Source organism: Erinaceus europaeus, chromosome 8 (genome assembly GCF_950295315.1).
Source record: "Erinaceus europaeus chromosome 8, mEriEur2.1, whole genome shotgun sequence".
NCBI classification, from domain to species: domain Eukaryota; kingdom Metazoa; phylum Chordata; class Mammalia; order Eulipotyphla; family Erinaceidae; genus Erinaceus; species Erinaceus europaeus.
Window position 1 is genome coordinate 47,749,941 of NC_080169.1, and position 6,000 is coordinate 47,755,940.

General features: G+C 42.9%; 1 non-coding gene across 1 annotated transcript; it reads left to right on the top strand.

Annotated features, from left to right (window-relative positions):
• The first annotated feature begins 5,305 nt into the window (after positions 1-5,305).
• LOC132540097 (U6atac minor spliceosomal RNA) lies at positions 5,306-5,428 on the top strand. The gene has a single exon (XR_009551361.1). It is a non-coding gene; the product is annotated as a U6atac minor spliceosomal RNA (small nuclear RNA).
• Positions 5,429-6,000: the final 572 nt, after the last annotated feature.

A 6,000-nucleotide genomic window follows, 5' to 3' on the forward strand; every position in this document is an offset into this window, starting at 1 on the left:
CTGCCTCCACCTTTCTAAGCCACACTTGTAACCACTCCTATATTCTGGGTAGTACCTTATCCCTCAATAGATGTTGTGGCAAACCTTCCCAAAACAATCATACTGTTGCATTCTTTTAACTTTGGTTGGACCAAGACAAAACCTTGTTGATATGGACCCCAGACCCTGGGCCACGCAGGACTAGTCATTAGAAGCTATGCAAGTAGAACCTGCCTGGAAAAACTGTGTTTTCTATACTCTTTTCTGTACATTTGCTGTGTAATCATTGTATATTCCTCTGCTTAGTATGCCAACCTTTCATCCTCATAAATATGCATGATTTTCCCAGAAAATTATAGATTATTAAATCACCTTAACTGTACTGAGTATAAAACCAGGCCCTCACTTTTTTTTTAAGCTTGCCAATAACCTTCACAAATTGTGTTATTTTTTAAGCTATTTCTGTAATTTCTCTGATGATAAGACTATGGTTGGAAGAACTGGAATGTTAAGTTCTATGATTTCCCTACAGGACTAGGACAGAGATAATAAAGTTCAAGTATATGCTGAACATTTATCAACTGTGGCAGTTTGGGATGATAACTGCAACATGGGTGAGACTATTATTTCTTGCTTGTTTATTTGCCTCTTCACAAATCATGTGTGTGTGGGTAACTTGGTGTCAGGACTGAATGTCTGTGTGTCCCCCTTCCCCCAAATGATATGCTGAATCCTAACCTCCAATCTTAGGAGGGAAGATTTTGAACATAATTAAATTCCAAGAGCAGGGCTTTCATATGTGGGATTACCAGCCTTCTAAATGAAACCCAGGAGAACTCTCACCTTTTTGCTGCCATGTGAGAACACAAGTGGAAGTCAGGAATCTGAAGCCCAACCATGCTGCTACTGTGATCTCAAAACTTTTAACCTTCAGAACTGTGAGAAATAAAAATCCTGTTTTTTTTGCCTCCAGAATTATCACTGGTGCTTGGTGCCTGCACTACTAATCTACTGCTCCTGGAGACCATTTATCCCATTTAATTGCCCACAATTGTTGTTACTGTTATTGTTGCCATTGCTATTGTTGTTGTTGGCTAGGACAGAGAGAGGGGATAGAGTTAATTGGAATTGCAGGAATAGATTTGTTGGTAAGATCACTGAACAGACGCCAGTTTGCTTTCCGAAAGTTCCATCTTAGTTTCTCCGAGCACAGAATCAGTGGGAGCTGGAGACCAATGTGGATGATAGCTGGACAGTGATGACTGTGCAGGAAGATCTTGAGAACTTGTCTCGTAGCGGGAAAGGCTTGGCCGTTGACTGTGCTAATCCAGCACAGGTCGGGTGCCGAGTCTTTGTTCCATCTAGCACTGTGAAAAGAGCCTGGCTGTTTGGGATCGTATAATAGGGAGAGGTCATTCGCTGAAGCCCAGTCGGCTAAGACAGTGCCGTCAGCAAGAGTGGAGGAATAACCCCAGTCTTGGTGATGACTATTAAAGTCTCCAACGTAAACAGCTGGGTGATTCGGGCTAGGCAGGACCTCATTATCCCATGAGGCACTGGGAGGCTTATATACGTTGATGAGCTGAATGGTTCCAATAGTAATGGAGTGGTAGAAGGTTGAAGATGCCGTATGGTAAACGTCCACAAGATACAATTTAGCGTAGATGGCTTGGCCGTGTTTAGGATGGAGATCATAGCATATTAAATTGAATCCACTGATGGTGAATCGAGCAGCTTCATCGACTGCTATATGTGTTTCTTGTAGGCAAATAACATCTGCCTGATGCTGTATCGCCAATTGACCAATAAGAACGCGTTTGGCAAAGGACAGCCCCTCAACATTAAGTTGGAGAACTCGAAGAGCAGGACCAACAGCTTGAAAGCTGTCAGGAGCTGCTTGTTGCTGGCTTTGAAAGTGACTGGGATCCATGTGGATTCAGTCGGCTAGGAAGGATCGTCAGTTTCCCCAATGAATGGGTACTCACGGGATGCACCACGGGAAGGTCAATCCAATGCATCCCGTGAATCCAATGGATTCCAGAAGAAGTTAAAGACGGGTGCTGTCTTTGTTGATCTCACAGCAGCCTATGACATGGTCTGGCACCGTGGTCTCCTAGTCAAGATCTCAAGATGCCTGCCTCCATGGGTGGCCAACACTATATCGTTTCTTCTCCAAAACAGAAGATTCCGGGTGCATCTGGGTGACAAGTCTAGCAGATGAAGACTTGTCTCAAGTGGCCTCCCCCAGGGCTCTGTTCTGGCTCCTACACTATTTAATATTTACATCAATGACCTCCCAGAAACTTCTTCAAGGAAGTTCATCTACGCCGATGACATCTGCTGTGCAACTCAGGCATCCAAGTTCGACATCCTCGAGGAAACACTCACGAAAGACATGTCTATGATATCTGATTACTGTAAAAAATGGCGACTAATCCCTAGCACTGCAAAAACGGTATCATCTGTTTTCCATCTACACCATGCCTTGGCCTCGCGTGAGCTTAATGTGCAGCTTGGCGATATGAGAATCCGGCATGAAGCCCAGCCAGTCTATCTTGGCGTTACTCTCGATCGCACCCTATCATTTCACAATCATCTCATAAAAACTGCAGCAAAGGTGGGCGTGAGGAATAACATCATTGCAAGACTGGCCAGCTCCTCATGGGGCGCGAGCGCTTCCACACTGCGATCATCATCTCTGGCATTATGCTATTCCACTGCAAAATACTGTGCCCCAGTATGGTTCTGTAGCTCCCATGTCCACTTGGTCGATTCCAAATTATATTCCTCCATGAGGATAATTTCTGGAACCATCCATTCCACCCGGTTCCATGGCTGCCAGTTCTTAGTAACATCGCCCCACCAGATATTCGTCGGGATGTGGCATCATCTAAGTTCATTTCCCACGTCTACGCTCGACCGGACCTGCCAATATACGCGGATATCTTCGCCCACCCTGTCCAACGCTTGACGTCTCGTCATCCAATCTGGTCCTCTACGCCTACACTGAACTTCTCTGTTCCAGTCTCTTGGAAACAGAGCTGGCAGTCAGCTGAGGTAAAGAACAAACACCTCATCACAGACCCCTGCAAGCGTCAACCCGGCTTTGACCTAGCACGTTATGATTGGGCCCTCCTCAATCGCTATCGAACAGGCCATGGCCGGTGCGCCACTATGTTCCATCGCTGGGGAGCCAGAGACGACCCGAACTGCCCCTGCGGCTACAGACAGACTATGACCCACATAGTCAATGACTGCCACCTCTCCAGATTCAAAGGAGGTCTCGAAACTTTACATCAGGCTCAGCCTGACGCTGTTGACTGGCTATGGAAGAAGGGCAAACGCTAGAAGAAGAAGGACAGAGAGAAACTGAGAGAGGATGGGAAGACAGAGAGGAGAGAAAGATAGACACCTGCAGACCTGCTTCATCGCTTGTGAAGTGACCCCCCCCACCCATACAGGTGGGAAACTGGGCCTTATGCTGGTCCTTGTGCTTTGAGAGCCATATGTGCTTAACCTGCTGTGCTACCACCTGAACCTGTAAATCCTGGTTTTTGTTTGTTTGTTTTTAATTTTTTATTATCACTGAGGTTTTGAGGGCTTGGTGCCTGCACAAGCAATCCTCTGTTCCTAACAGCTTGCATGATGTATTTATTTATTGGACAGGACAGGTAAAAGTTGAGAGAGAAGGGGAGGGAGAAAGAGACATCTGCAGCACTTTTTCAACACTCATGAACCTCCCCCCACCCCTAGGTAGGGACTGGGGGTTTGAACCCAGGCTCTTGTACATGATAACATATACATTCAACTGTGTTCCTCACCACCCGGAGCCCCCCACATTCTTTTTTAAAAATATTTATTTATTTAGCCCCTTTTGTTGCCCTTGTTTTATTGTTGTAGTTATTATTGTTGTTGTTATTGATGTCGTTGTTGGATAGGACAGAGAGAAATGAAGAGAGGGGGGAAGACAGAGGTGGAGGAGAAAGACACCTGCAGACCTGCTTCACCGCTTGTGAATCAACTCCTCTGCAGGTGGGGAGCCTGGGCTTGAACTGGGATCCTTACGCCTGTCCTTGCGCTTTGCGCCACGTGTGCTTAACCCACTCGCTACCGCCGGATTCCCGACTGCCCCACATTCTATTTTATTATTTTTAATTTTTTATAAACCACTCAGTCTATTATAGCAGCCTGAAAGCACTAAGAAAATTAATTCATCTCTTCCAATGGAAACAGAAGTACTAAAACAGCAGCCATCACAACTGTTATGATTGCCCAGCCCAAAGTCTTCATTGCTTCCTGCCTACAGAGTAATTTCTCACCTGGCTTCATGGCTGATGAAAAATAAAATTTGTATTTTTGATAGATCAAATTAATTTTAGAATTATGTATAACAGATGAAGCCCAAAGCGGTGTGTGTGTGTGTGTGTGTGTGTGTGTGTGTGTGTGTGTGTGTGTGTAGGGGAGGGATGGGTTGTAAAATATGGAAAATGATCCTCCAAATCAACACTCTAAGGTCACTATATATCAAACTGAGAAAATAATGGATTCAGAGCCAGTATCATTTAAGCATAACTGATTGAAGTAAATAATTTGTATTGTTCCTAGTGTAGTATATACAATGTGTAACCATAAAGCCGGATAATGGGTTTGACTCTTAAATCCCTAATGTTGAAACATGAGCAACATAATTGAGGAGCTAAACTTGGCTTTCTTATCTAATCAAAATAATTACTAACCTCAGGAAGAAGAGGAAGGAAGTACATATGTAATTCTCTATGTAAAAAGTACATAAAATTAAATTGAATATCAAAGTTAGCACAGAGAAGAAATGGTGAGGAAACAATTATTTCTTGGACTTCTATTATTTTGTATCAGTCAATTTTAAAATCACTGCACTACTGAGTGTATTTTCTTTTCCTTTGAAAAACATTTTAGGGGTGGGGAGATAGTATAATAGTTGCACAAGGAGACATGCTTAAGGCTCTCCTAAGTCCCAGATTCAACCTCCACATATGTTAGAGCTGAGTAGCTGGGGAAATAGCTAACTAGTAGACAGTCAGCATTACATGCCTGAGGTTTCTAGTTTCATCTCTGGTGTTGTATGTACCAGAGTTGTTCTCTAATTTCTCTTTCTTAAAACTTTCTTTTTCTCTCATGTGTATAAATAAAAATAAATATAAAAATATTTTTAAGACTCTGCTCTATTCTTGAGAAGAGGGATTCAATTTGCAACAATATAGGAGTTGGGAGAAATCTAATTTACTTAGATGATACATTTTCCTGTTAGTTGTATATATTTTAATTATTTAAAGATTAATGGATTGCAGTGTTGTATGAAAGGAGAGAAGGTTAGCACTCCCCTAGACAAGGATGGAAGAGGCTTCGGCCTGCAACACACATACGGTTAAGGCATTGCCACCTACTTTGTGGCATCTAACCACCGTTTTAACACCTAGAATTGCCAAAACCATCTTGAGGAAAAGAAACAGAAATGGAGGCATCACACTCCCAGACCTTAAACTATATTATAAAGCCATCATCATAAAAACAGCATGGTACTGGAACAAAAATAGGCACACAGACCAGTGAAACAGAATTGAAAGCCCAGAAATAAATCCCCACACCTATGGACATCTAATCTTTGATAAGGGGGCCCAAAGCATTAAATGGAAAAAGGAGGCTCTCTTCAATAAATGGTGCTAGGAAAACTGGGTTGTAACATGCAGAAGAATGAAATTGAACCACTTTATCTCACCAGAAATAAAAATCAACTTCAAATGGATCAAAGACCTAGATGTCAGACCAGAAACAATCAAATACTTAGAGGAAAACATTGGTAAAACAGTTTCCCACCTATACCTCAAGGACATCTTTGATCAATCAAACCCAATTGCAAGGAAGACTAAAGCAGAAACAAACCAATGGGACTACATCAAATTGAAAAGCTTCTGCACATCCAAAGAAACTATTAAACAAACAAAGAGATCCCTCACAGAATTGGAGAAGATCTTCACATGCCAT